At 47.8% G+C, this 14,841-nt stretch overlaps 1 pseudogene; it reads left to right on the plus strand.

Moving 5' to 3' along the window:
• Window positions 1-10,352: 10,352 nt before the first annotated feature.
• Window positions 10,353-14,593, plus strand: LOC120690080 (annotated as a pseudogene).
• The last annotated feature ends 248 nt before the right edge of the window (window positions 14,594-14,841 follow it).

Here is a 14,841-nt window from a genome sequence, read left to right on the forward strand (position 1 = left end):
TACTGCTCAATAAGACCATGGATCGCAGTTGGCATGTTTCTAGTGATCAAGACAGGGTTTAGTTTTCTACAAACATTTGCAGATTTTGGTTTCAAAAAAGAGCTCTTGCAAACAGCTTTGCTTCTTGATGAACTCCGCAGTTTGCGTTGTCTGAATCTGTTAGAGCAGGCCGTTTTCAGGAATTGTTCAGTTGGTGTGCTTGTAAGGGGAGTCGGGTACTCATTTTTCAGGAATCCCAGGCCCAACATCAACTATGTTATCTGAAACTCCGCTTTACTCTCACGTTGATGCCCGACTTCTAATCCCTGAAATGGCATTGGGCTCCCCTTCGCTGGCCGCCGGCGACACATACACCAGCTTCAATCCATGATGCTCACCTGAGGCCACCACTGCTTGCACAAAGATCCCGGCCATGCGCCAGCGCGGCGACGCCACGCCAACGACGCTGTTCGCTGCACCGCCCCCTACCTCGCTCGCCGCGGCGCGCACCCCCGCCAATACCGCGGCGACGCTGCTTCCGAGCTGCGAGGTGCCTGTCGCCGGCGCCGCTACTGCCTACTGGCAGGGGTGGGGAGGCTCTCTCGGCTCCCCGCCATGGCTTCCCACTCCGCCTCGCAGCTGGCCAGCGGGCGGCGGCGGCGCTCGCCTCGCCTCGCCGCGACCAAGGCTGGACGGTGGTTCATCCACCGACCGGGGGTGGACGGTATTTCATTTACCGTCCACCCTGGGTGGCTGTGAGCCGTTCGATTTTTAATCGATGGATGAGATTAATAAGCAAGGGACACCCCAGTACAAACGGGACGTTGAGTGACTGGACCGAGGCGCCGAGCGCTCGGACGCCATCTCGTCGTCCTGCTCCGCTGCTTCGCCGGCCTCTCCGCCGCCTCCGGCGAGCATCGATCTCGCCCTAGATTATGTTCAGCGCTAACTGCCGTCGTCCTGCCGCTCTGCTTCGCCGCTGTCCGGCGACGGCGGGCTCCGGAGTCCGACGACGCCACAAAATAAAGCACGGGCAGCCGACGCCACAAATTAATAATCGGCCGTAGCAAATTCTTCAGAGCTCAAGTGCAAAAGAGTCCATCAGAGTTTCCTCAATGATTCCTTGCTCAAGCATGCCAAGAGATGAAGATGATGCAAAAGCATCAGAATTTCTTCTATTGCATCGATCAGCGATGATTTGCTACTCCGGATGAAACTGTTAGAATAAACCCAGCGTGTGTTCGTGATCGCGGCTGGAGGTGTGCGTGTGTGTGTGCGCGCGTTCGTGATCGCCCTGGCAGGGTGTGTGCACGCCAGGCCGTGGTGCGTGCTGGAGTCGAGTGCGGCAGCGTGTGTGTGCACGCGGCCGTCGCGTTGATCGTGTGTGCGATCGTGGAGTTGTGATCAGGGGATTGTCCGCGTTGGTCGCGCGGAGGACGGTGGCCGTTGGAACGCCCGCATTGGCCGCGGCATCCTCGAAGCGTGGCGCAAGCGTTTGAGCGCGTCGTGCGCGCCGTGGTGGAGCTGGCGGCTCGTGCCTGTGTTCCAGGGCAGTGGGTGGGTCGTGGGTGCGTCCACCGGGCTATAAAGTCCCGTTGTTACCTCGTGATCATGACACGGCGAGTAATTGAAGAACGACATTCGTCGCCGGGCGTTTGAGCGCGAAATTCTCCCGCGCTACTGTTCATCTTCCTCCTCTCGTCGGCTGAAATTTGTCGCGTCCGTGCGCCAATTCATGAACCCAATCGGTTGGTGAGCTAGAGGGAGAGGTGGTGTGTTGATTGGGCACCAAGTTCTGGGCCGGGGATCGCCGGAGGAGGGACTTCACCGTCGACCCCCTCGGCGGTACTCTGTTTCGGGGCGGGGCGGCCATCGGCGCCGCTCCAACAAGTGGCATCAGAGCTAGGCTAGGGCGAGGCTAGGGCGTTGCGCTGGTGCATGTTCTACAGTGGATCGGTGAGCCCACCTCGACAGCCGGCGAACAAGAAGCGTGTGGTCCCGCGGCGGAGTGCGACGGCGACGACCATGGCGAGCGGCGATGAGAAGACTCCTCCAGGCTCTCCGAAGAAGCCGTTCAGCGGCAAGGGCGGTGAAGACGCCGAGAGCAGCAGGAAGGGGGAGATTGTGCGCGTTGTTAGTGAGTTCGGCGGAGCGCCGAATTGGCCGATGCTCACCAAGACCAATTACACGGCGTGGGCGATCAAGGTGGAGGCTATCCTCGACGCGCAAGACCTCTGGGAGGTCGTGTCTTCGTCGAGCGGCGCCGAGGTGGACGTGCGGCGTGGCAAGACGGCGCGCGCGCATCTTCTTCAAGCCCTGCCGGAGGACATTCTAATGTAGGTTTCGTGCAAGCCAACGACGCAAGAGGTGTGGGAGGTGTGGAAGACTCGGTTCGTCGGCACGAACCGGGTGCGGACGGCGCGCCTCGCCACGCTCAAGGGGGAATTCGACCAGCTGCACATGGCGGACGGCGACTCTCTGGACGAGCACGCTGGGAAGATCAGCGGCATGGCCGCGAGGTTCGCTAGCCTTGGGTCCACGCTCGACGCCGCCGCCATGGTGGCGTGGTTTGGTTTTCATCTGAACCAATTTATGGTATGCCGCCAAATTCGTTCTCAGGGCAAACCCCGCCACCGTCGACCGTGCACACAGCACCGGTCGGACCGGTCCCACAGACCGGTCAGACCGGTACGACCGGTCAGACCGGTTACTCAGTGCCGTCGCCGACGCCTCTCGAGACAATTCATGGTTCGGCTGCCCCTAGCCGAACTAATGAGTTGTCGTTGTATACGCTGCCTCGCACTACTACTGTAGCGGGAGGGCCACGAGGATCTGGACCTAACAAAGGACCGATCCCAACTTCTTCATAGACGATGGTGCATGGAAACCCTAATGCACATCGTTTTTCTGAGTTTTATACCAGCCAGCACTATCAGGCCGATCTTATTAAGTTCAAAGAAGATCTGGCCAATGCGATTAAGAGTAAGCTTGGGGTGGATATGGGTACTACACGTTTATATCAAAAACCTTATCCCGCTGAGTTTGATTTTACTCCTTTTCCTGCTGGTTGGCGTATTCCTGAGTTTACTAAATTTAATGGTGATGATTCTCGTACAACTTGGGAACACGTTAGTCAATATGTCTTGCAATTAGGAGAAGCCGGTTTCAATGATGCTTTGCGTGTGCGTTTATTTTCTTTATCTTTGACTGGAACGACTTTCTCTTGGTTTTCCTCGCTTGCTCCTAATTCTATTCGCAATTGGGCTCAGTTGGAGTATAAGTTTCATGATCACTTTTTTAGTGGGGAAACCGAAGCGAAATTGTTAGACTTAACATCGATTAAGCAAGGACGTGATGAATCTTCTTCGGATTATTTCAAAAGATTTAAAGAAATTAAAAATCGGTGTTTTAGTTTGACGATTTCCGAAAAAGATTTGGCGGATTTGGTGTTTAATGGTTTACGTTCTTATTTGAAAGATAAACTCGAGGGCTTTGAATATCATACTGTGAATTTTTTGCAAGTCAAAGTCATGGGTTTAGAGTTTAAGCTTAAAAACGCCAAAGATACTTTCAAGCCTCATCGGTCCAACACGCACATTATCGATCGTGATTCGGATAGTTCGGACGATGAGAATAAAGAAATATATGCTGCTGAATTTGTTTGGCCATCGAAGGCCAAACCCGGTTCAGTTCCGTCTCTCAAACCGATTCAAAACAATCGGCAAGAGGAGCTGAAATTTACTTTTGATGTTTCTAAATGCGATCGGATTTTTGATGAATTACTTAAAAATGGTAACATCCGATTGTCACATGATATTCCATCTCCCGACGAGCTCAAGCGACATGCATATTGTAAGTGGCATAACTCTACATCTCATGCTACTATTGATTGTAATGTTTTTCGTCGATAGGTACAATCGGCCATTAATGAAGGACGATTGGTACTTTTTGAGATGCAAATTGATAAAGCTCCTTTCCCCGTTCATACACTAGAATTGAACAATACGAAGGTGCTCATTCGGCCGGAACAAGCCGAAGGAGCTAAGGGGAAGCAGGTTGTCATCGGTGATCCAAGACCAATGAATACAAGTGACAAAATTCTTGCCCGGGAAGTTATCAAGGAGAAGACTGATGATGGCAAGGATACTCTAAAGATCATTATCAGAAATCCCAGACTTGGGGGGCAAGGAAGCTCTCCACCAGAAAATCGGTCTGCTGATCAGGCACGGCCGGTCAGACCGGTGTCTCCGACCGGTCAGACCGGTTCCTCAAACCGGTCAGACCGCCCTGGTGACCGTCCCCGGACTTTCAAGCCAAAACATCCAGAAGTGGGTACTTGGAAGACCAATGAGGTGAAGGTGCAGGGAAGAGCTACTAATCAGAAGCTCACCTTCAACCAGTTGTTGAACAAGTACACAAAGGCCGTTCAAAACGATCGGCCGCTAAAAACGAGACCGCGATCACCACCGCGCCAAGATCGTCCAGCGTCCCCGAGGGGGGAGTTCAGCAGGCGCAGAGGTGATGTTGTCACATTGTATCCTCCTCAGAAGATGTATGCTACCATGCCATGGATGCCACCGGCATCAAATGCAACAAATCCGGTGTGGGAGCATGAAGGGATATGGATGCAGTGTTTTCCGATGCCTTATCCTCCACATTATCATAGGGAAAGCTTCAGAGTACCAGTACATGACCGATTGGGACCACGCCAATCTGGTCTAGTGCAGCAGGCTGCACCGGTCAGACCGGTCCCCTCCGACCGGTCAGACCGGTCTCATCAGAGGCCGGGCCAAGGTCCTGTTCCAAAGTTTGAGTATCGTGTCAAAGAAAAGAGGGAGGAGCAGAAGACCGTGGTTAATTCAGAAAAGCCCAAAGCCGATGTTGTTCAAATCGGTGAAATCAAAGTGCCCATAAAAGATACGGGCAAGAAACCGATGGATATAGATACATCGGTTGATGTTCCTTCACAAAAGCCGGTCATGGCCAATGATCATGAGGCTTGTAGCAGCAGGGGTGCAGCGGATAAGTACCATCAGCCTAGATGGTGCCCTTCGGGATTAACTCATACGCAAAAAAGGAAATTGCAGCGCCTCCGCAACAAAGAAAAGAAGGAACATGAGAAGGAGAAGATGAGGGATGAGGAATTCAACAGATACAGGCCTATGTTCCCTCAAGGCAAGGTGTGGAAGGCTAAGACAGCTGACCAGCCAGACAGACCGGTCGGACCGCCGCAACCGACCGGTCAGACAGACCGGTCAGACTGCTCTGACCAATCAGTCAGACCGGTCGAGCCCAGTACAAAGGCAACAGCCGAATCGGCGCCGCCCGTTTCGGTTTCTTCTATTGATGAAGCCCCAGCAGTTCCTCCGACATCAGAAGACGAAGAGTTGGTAGACTACGAAGCGTCTCCAGAGCGCACCAATATGGAGATCAATGTGGTGCACTTATCTTCGGATTACTTCGTGGTTCCGGAGGAGGATTTGGCTCATCTTCAGTTCAGGCCCCGTGAAGTTGTGTTCCAGAAGCCAAGCGAGAAAGACAATCATCTGAGGGCTCTTTATATGAGGGGACACATCAACGGGAAGCCGGTGACTCGCATGCTAATAGATGGTGGGGCCATTGTAAATCTTATGCCCTACTCGCTGTACAAGAAGCTCGGTGGCCAGGACGAGGACTTGATCAAGACAAACATGACGGTCAGTGGTGTTGGAGGGAGCGAGCCCCATAGCGCCAAAGGAGTTGCTTCCATGGAGCTCACCATTGGAAGTAAGACGCTTGCTACAGCTTTCTTCATCGCGGAAGTGCAAGGTAACTACAATTTGATTCTTGGGAGGGATTGGATTCATGCAAATCAGTGTGTTCCTTCTACCTTGCATCAGTTTCTTGTTCAGTGGATCGGCGATGAGGTTGAGATTGTCCATGGGGACACTTCATCCTTTGTTGCTTTGGCCGATTCGGATTCTATTAGTGCACACGACAACGTCAAGTGTTTATCAGGCATGGATCTGTCCGATTATGATTTGATCAGTTGCACTAAAGATGGCTTTGTTTCTGCTGTGCTAAAGCCGATGAATAATCGGCTAAATCATTTAATGTAAATCAGATGAGTACAACAGAAATTCCAGAGGCGACCGGTCAGACCGCCAGTGCCGACCGGTCAGACCGGTCCTGTCCCGTTCGGCGCACAGGGCCGACCGGTCAAACCGGACACCCCGACCGGTCAGACCGGTCTAACGCAGAATGGCTACAACAGAGGCTCGATCAATATCGGGCGCGTACGAACGATATGTGTGAAGCCATTGAAGATTCTGGTGATCTAGATAAGCTGGGACAAGGGTTTACATCGGCCGATCCTTTAGAAAAGGTAGACATTGGTGATGGAACTATTCCTAGGCCGACCTTTGTAAACAAAAATTTATCGGCTGAATATAAAGCCGATTTGGTTAATTTATTAAAAGAATACATCGATTATTTTGCTTGGGAGTATCATGAGATGCCTGGTTTGAGTCGTGATCTTGTTGAGCATCGTTTACCTGTTAAAGCCGGTTTTAGACCATATAAACAACCGGTTAGGCGTTTCAATCCCATTATTTATGACTGAATTAAAACTGAAATTAATCGTTTACTTGATGCTGGATTTATTCGGTCTTGTCGTTATGCTGATTGGATCTCTAATATTGTGCCTGTTGAGAAAAAAAATTCGGGGAAAATTAGAGTGTGCATTGATTTTAGAGATCTTAATAAAGCTATTTCCAAGGATGAATATCCTATGCCTATAGCTGATATGTTGATTAATGAGGCTTCCGGACATCGTGTCATTAGTTTTCTTGATGGTAACGCCGGTTACAATCAAATATTCATGGCCGAAGAAGATATATCTAAAACGGCCTTTAGATGTCCGGGATTTGTCGGCTTATTTGAGTGGGTAGTTATGACTTTTGGTTTGAAAAATGCGGGTGCTACTTATCAAAGAGCTATGAATTTAATCTTTCATGATTTGATTGGTGTCATCTTGGAAGTGTACATTGATGATATTGTCATTAAATCGGCCGGTTTAGATCATCATTTAGCCGATTTAAGAATTGCTCTTGAAAGGATGCGCCGGTATGGTTTAAAGATGAATCCACTCAAATGTGCTTTTGGTGTATCGGCTGGAAAGTTTCTTGACTTCATTATTCATGAGAAGGGAATAGAGATTGATCCTAAGAGAGTTCAAGCCATGTAGAAGGTTGAAGCCCCTACGTGCAAGAAGGATTTACAGAAGTTCTTGGGCAAGGTAAATTTCTTGAGAAGATTTATATCTAACTTGTCCGGGAAGATCGATGCTATTACTCCTATTCTTCGGTTAAAAGATGAAACCGAATTTACTTGGGGGGCAAAACAGCAAGAAGCATTTGAGAAGATCAAGATTTATTTGTCTTCACCACCCATACTCAAAGCACCTAGGAGAGGAGTACCTTTCAGACTTTATGTGGCTGCTGAAGACAAGGTTATTGGGCTGTTTTGACTCAAGAGACCGAATGGAAGGAATATATTATTACATATTTAATCCGATAACTTATTGATGCGGAGACGAGGTATACATTTATTGAGAAGTTATGTTTGTCTCTTTATTATGCTTGTACCAAATTGAGACATTATCAATTATCTAGTACTTGCATAGTAGTATGTCAAACCGATGTGATCAAACATATGTTACAGAAACCGATTTTGAGTGGTAGAATCGGTAAGTGGGCTTATGCTTTGGTTGAGTATGATTTGGCTTGTGAACTTTTAAAATCTATGAGAGGCCAAATTGTAGCGGATTTTATTATTGAGCATCGGATTAATGACAAGCATGATTTAGAAGTCGGCTATATTACTTGCACACCATGGAAGTTGTACTTTGATGGGTCGGTTTGTGATGATGGTCAAGGGATTGGTGTTGTTCTTATTTCTCCGAATGGTGCTGTTTTTTAATTTTCAAACCGATTGGAAGAAGAGTGCACAAATAACCAAGTTGAATATGAGGCTCTTCTATTTGGCTTGGAATTCTTGCAATCCATGGGCGTGAAGCATGTTGAAGCCTTTGGAGATTCTCTTCTGGTGGTGCAGCAAGTATCTAAGGTATGCCAGTGTTATAATGGTTCTCTAAATGCATATCTTGATAAATGCCTCGATATTATTTCCTCTTTCGATGAATTTATTATCAAGCATATTCCGAGGGAGGAGAATGGAAAGGCAAATACTCTGGCGCAACAAGCATCTGGCTATAATGTTACGAAAAAATATTTCAACATTCACAAGCCGATGCAAACGAAAGCCGAGTGTCTGGTTCTGTACGCACCGGTCCGACCGGTCAGCGCAACCGGTATGACCGTCCAAACCGGTCAAAACGGTCCAGAGACCGGTCTGACCGGTGATGCAGCTGTTAGTTCTGATTCGGCCAAAAAATATGATTCAATCGTCTCGGCCGAAGCCCAGGATTGGAGGGTTCCTCTTATGTCGTATTTGAGAGATCATGGTCGTGGCGCAGAGAGAAATATTCGGCGTTTGGCTTTCAAATATGTTTTAATTGACGATGAATTTTATTATCGAACTGCCGAAGATTTGCTCCTCAAATGTTTAGACTCGGATCAAGCTCGGGTTGCTATGGGTGAGGTTCATGAAGGTATTTGTGGTACTCATCAATCGGCTCCCAAGATGAAGTGGTTACTCAGAAGAGCTGGTTTCTATTGGCCCACCATGCTGTCCGATTGTTTTAGAGTGTGAAGAATGTCAGCGATTTGGTGATTTGCAATTGGTGCCTGCTGCGTTGATGCATCATATTATTAAACCATGGCCGTTCCGAGATTGGGGGTTGGATTTTATTGGACGAATTAATTCTCCATCTTCAAAGGGGCATCGCTTCGTGTTAGTTGTTACAGATTATTTTACTAAGTGAACCAAAGCAGTTCCTTTGAAGAATATGACACATAGGGAGGTAATTGAGTTTATTACTGGGCATATTATTCATAGATTCGGCATTCCACAAACTTTGACAATGGATCAAGGTCCTTCATTTATATCAAAAGAGGTGCGTGCCTTTGCCGAATCTTATAAGATTAAGTTGCTCAATTCATCTCCATACTATGTTCAGGCCAATGGGCAGGCCGAGTCTAGTAATAGGATTTTGATCAAACTTGTCAAGAAGATAGAAGAAAATCCTAAGAGGTGGCATGAGGTGTTATCCGAAGCATTGTGGGCTCATCGTATATCTAGACATGGTTCTACTAAGGTTACTCCTTTTGAGCTTGTGTATGGTCAAGAGGTCGTTTTACCCGTTAAGGTAAATCTGGACGCATATAGGTTGGCAAAGCAAAATGACCTCTCCGCTGTTGATTACCATGATTTGATGATGGATAATATTGATGAGGTGACCGACAAGCGTTTGAAGGCTTTGAAGGAGATTGAGAAAGACAAGCTTCGGGTGGCCAGAGCTTACAACAAAAAGGTAAAACTTAAATCTTTTCAGGTTGGAGATCTGGTTTGGAAGACAATTTTGCCTCTTGGGATGAAAAACAACAAATTTGGCAAATGGTCGCCAAGTTGGGAGGGTCCATACAAGATTGTCAAAGTTATCTCCGGAAATTCGTATATGGTGGAGACGGTGCAAGGTGAACGTCTACTCAGGGCTATCAATGGGAGATACTTGAAGAAATTCTATCCTAGTGTTTGGCAAAGTGCGTGAATACGAAGACGGCCGGTATTGAATATCGCCCTTAGTTTTATTTTTAGAGTTGTATGCTCTGTGTAAAACATGTATATCAAGATAGTTCTTGCTTTTTGACTTGTGAAACTCACCAAAAAGCAGGGGGGCATATGTTGACAGCCAAATTTGGCACCTGCTAAGGTCAACCGGTCTGACCGGTCGGGCCGACCGGTCAGACCGGTCTGGTCTGTACAGTCCGAGTAGAATTAGGGTTTTTGTAAAGAGTCCTCATGTAATCCTACTCGTGAAGGGGTACGTCTTCCCCGGCCTATAAATATAAAGGCTAAGGCTGATTGAGGTTATTCCCAATCGAATCAATACAAAAAATCGCATTACTTTTATCTCTCAAACCATAGCCTTTTCGAACCCTAGATTGCTTTCTTCCTTCGTCCCGGCGGCGTTTGAAGACGTTCTGAGGGGCTTGCCGATCTCAGAGCAACCCTACGATCACGAGCTCCGACGGGGTCCCTCCCGAGCTCGCTGTTCTAGGTCTTCGCGAGTTCCCTGCCTACACCGGTCAGACCGGTCGGCGAAACCGGTCAGACCGGTCCGCCCAGGGTTTTCGCTGTATTGATCGTTTTGACGATCGTCGCGCGTTCTAGCGCATTCGAGTGCGTTGGCGCAATTCTGTGTCAACAGTCTGCTTGTCCCCAAATATATTCCTTCTCAGTTACCTATCTCATTATTTATATGTATATGTCAATATGATTATGAGCTCGATTATCTGAATTCCAGGTCCTTGAACACGATCGCAGCAGATCCAGGCCAAGCTAATGGCTGACAACAGCATTCGGCAAGTGTTGCTGGACGACAATCCTCCCAATGTGCTGAAAAATAAGCCATCTGAAGGAGCTAAAAGGTTTCGACGATGCAGATCAACTCCCGCAGAGCCCACAGATCAAAAACCTGAAGAACGTGGCTCTGCGCTTCAAGCTAAAGAGTTGTTCAAGGATATATGGCCAAGCTTCAGACTTGTAGGCCTCCTCCTCCTTGTCTACCTACTAGTGGGTGTCATCATCTTTTACCTTGTCATGGATCAGATATCTGGGGAGAGGACTAATAGAGTGCTTGATGCCATGTACTTCGTTGTTGTAACAATGACCTCGGTTGGCTATGGGGATCTTGTCCCAAACAGTGACACGACAAAGCTGCTTGCTTGTGCTTTCGTCTTCATAGGCAATTAGGCATGGCGATAATTGCTCTCTTCATCAGCAAAGCGGCGGATTATCTTGTTGAGAAGCAGGAGGTGTTGTTCTTCAAAGCACTGCACATGAATATGAATGGTGGCGTGTGACGGAACCGCCAAATTAAAATATTAATTAAGCGTAATAGCTGTTATTTGAACACATCGGGCGCATTAGCTTAATGGTTTAATTTGGCGATCCTTTCTCAACCCACGGCCCGATCGAAACAACACCGGTAGTCCCATGCGAGGGTGGGCGCAGATGGTACAAGCACGACATAATACTTGAAAATACATGAATGAAAACAATATGAAACACTTATTTTACAAGCCGAGTTCCAAATATACATAAAGGTTACATAAACGAAATAATTTTACAAAATATTACACGGGTAGCCAATGTTCAAAGGAACAATTTCTACACTTAAACTTTACTCCATCCTATACTGCCTACACCCAACCGGTCAGACCGGCTCCTTCAACTGGTCAGTCCGGTTGCCACTAACTGATCCACACCACCGGTCAGACCGGTCACACTGACCGGTCAGACCGGTCCTCGCAAAACAGAGGGGTTGCACACACAGCCCTCAAGGGTGCAACTTGTGTGCAACCCGACAATTCCCTAGCCTAGGGGTCTTGCTCCACCACTTCCTACCCCTCCGCATCTCGGCGGATGAACTTGACACAGCAGGGGCAGAAGTCAACATCCGGATAGCCTGAAATGATTGTGGCAACAAACCCTGAGTATACTAATACTCAGCAAGGCTTACCCGACCAGTGGGTATAACTTAGCCCACATATCTAGACATGCAAGGCATTTGGCTGGTGGTTTATTTTGCAGAAAAGCATCTAAAAGTGGATGCTTATTTTCAATATTTCAGCAATATTTCAGCTCCAGGTTCTATATAGATTAACATCAATCTAATATTTGCACAATTCAACTATTACACACACAAGGTGAAGCAATCATAATAATTCAAAGTGTTCAACATTATATATATATTATTCATCATCTAACATTTTGCTACGATGCAGCAAAGAGATCAAGGCCCTCATATCCGCGAGACACGGCGAATCGATTCGATTTAACCTTGCAAGGTGGACCTAACCAACACGGCACGCGTATGCCCCGTCGGACCACACGCACCAACCCTTCCCCTCCCCGCCTCGAACTACAGAACCACCCCACCTTCATATAGTCATCCGAGCTCAATGTGAGACCACCAAAAGTAAACATATGCATCCCGTTTCTCCGCGACTACTCGACTCGCCCTAAGGGGTGGTGATGCAGTTCTGTACTTTCGAAGCGAGGCAGTACTAGGCTTACCGGTTTCGACTACCTCCTACTCCCGGCATGCGGTTAGTATAGTTCAATCCCCGATCAGCACTGCCGACAACGACCGGTCCTTAATCGACATAGGCGGGGCTAAGGCACCCAGAAACCCTGTCCTGCTGCCATCCCTAAACATCCTCATCATTTCCCGGTCCGGTCTCAATTTCCGTATCAAATTCAATAACTCATGTACTGGAATATAAATATATCTTATATCTCGCAAGTAACCGGAAATTACTCGACTTCTAAACACCCTATATCTCGCGAGTGACAATAGATCACTCGTCTTTTCTACCGAGAACCATTAAGCATAGCACTCCTATCGTCCTATGCATTCTAGTATAACTCATGGAAAAACCTAGGGATCATGCAACTAGGGTTTCAATCAACTCCTGAAACGTAATGCACAAGTAATAAATATATATATAGGTGTCATAATTTCAAATAATAGGATGTGCACCGGGGCTTGCCTTACATCTGCTGCTCAGTCCTAGGATGAATTGGGCCTTGGGCCGGCTCCTCACGATCCTCCTGCTGCAGGGCTTGCCCCTTGGCTCCTGTGGCTCCACAATCACCTCGTACACAATTTCCTCCGCCGTGGTTGCTACACGTATGTATATGCATATGCCATGAGAGAATGAGAGAATGCATGCATGATTTATAAAAATTACAAGTAACCAATAACCAAATCAATTTCTATCTATTTTCACTAAACAAACCCTGATTTAACCCTCTCAGCCCTGCTAGCACCGGTCAGATCGGTATACCAAACTGGTCAGACCGGTCTGGCCTGTGTGCGACTCGAGACCAAAAATCCGGAGTATCCGGACACCTACTCGGAGTATCCGGACTCCCAAGTCCGGAGTTTCCGGGCCTAAACCCGGAATGTCTAAACCACCACAAACCCGGAGTATCCGAACCAATGGCCGGACTGTCCGGACCCCTACCGGTCAGACCGGTCCCTCCGACCGGTCAGACCGGTCCTACCCAGACCAAAACCTAGGATTCCTTGGCGCGGCGAAAATCGCCCACCAATTCCAAAACCCATCTAGGCTCTAATTCTGGAATGCAAATGGATGTGTTTGACCAAAGGGAATCGCTTAAAGCCATCTAGAACAAGAGATTGAGTAAACACAAGCTAAAACACCTAGAATGAGTTTTTCCCCCACAAGAACTTGAACCCACTGCACAAACCTATCTAGGCTCTAGCTTAGAAATGTAAATAAAGATGATTGACAGGAGGAAATCGATTTAAACCCCCTAGAACAAGGGACTTGCCAAACCCTAACTTATTTACCTTGGGGTGAGCTCTTCCTTGCACCAAGAGCTCGAACCCAAGCCGCCCAGGGAAGGGGCACGCGGGATAGATGATTCACCACCCAATTGAAGCTCCCTTGGGCCTTGGATCAAGGGTAGAGGAAGGGTTTTGGGTCTCTAGGGTTTGGGTGAGAGGGGAGGGAGAGGGAGCTCTGGCTCGAGCTGGCTCTGGTGAGGGTGTGGGAGTTGGTGGGGAGGAAAAGAGAGAGTGATCTAAATGTTGTGGGACCAACCAGTTGAACCCAGTTCAATCGGTCAGACCGGTAGCTCCGACCGGTCAGACCGGTCCGGCCTAAACTGACAGGAAAAATTTTGGGTTAGTGATTTGTCGTGTGAGTTGAACTAATGACCGTTAACTTAATTACCGAGGATTAACATCTGGGTGTTACATGGCGAGGCCAAAATGCTCAGAGCAATGGAGACAAATCGGATCAAGTACAAATTCTACACTGTTGCTCTACTTCTTGCGATGGTTGTTGCTGCTGGCACTCTATTTTTGTGGAAGGTTGAGAAGCTGAGCATTGTTGATTCCTTCTACTCCGTCTGTGCCACAATCACTACCCTGGGTTATGTGCATAAAAGTTTCTCGTCCGAATTGGGGCGTGTTTTTGCGATATTTTGGATAATCATGAGCACTATCCTCATGGCTCAGTTCTTAATGTGCCTTGCCGAACTCTATACTGAGCGACGGCAGAAAAGACTCGCCAAATGGGTGCTCAACAGGAGGATAACAACTATGGACCTTGAGGCAGCTGATCTGGATGGCGACCGGCAAGTTGGGTAAGTGCATTACTTATAATAACTCATTTCGTCACCCCTCTTCCATCAGTCTATTTTCAGAAGTGCCTGGTGTCAGTAGTGCTGACGTCTGAACCTTGATCTGTTTACACTTTTCAGTGCTGCCGAATTTGTACTTTACAAGCTAAAAGAGTTAGGCAAGATTAGCCAAGAGGATTTATCTTATTTCCTTGAGGAGTTTGACAGGCTCGATGTCGACCAGTCTGGCACACTCTCGGCTTACGACCTTACTCAGGCACAAACAAACCAGTGACTGTTGGATGCATATGTATTTGATTTTGCTGCTTGAATGGTTGTGGTTGATGTTATTAACATTTCTGTTGTCCATATGTACACTGTAATCTTGCAAAGATACAAAGAACCTTAATTGAACCGAACTTACAAGAAACAAATACTTGCAAAGATACGCAGCACATTCTGCACATATATGATGAACTTTTTAGCTCTATCCCTGTAGTCTGTAGCTGCCGTGCTTCCAGTGTATGCTAACCTGGATCGGTG

Source organism: Panicum virgatum, chromosome 9N (assembly GCF_016808335.1).
Source record: "Panicum virgatum strain AP13 chromosome 9N, P.virgatum_v5, whole genome shotgun sequence".
NCBI lineage: Eukaryota > Viridiplantae > Streptophyta > Magnoliopsida > Poales > Poaceae > Panicum > Panicum virgatum.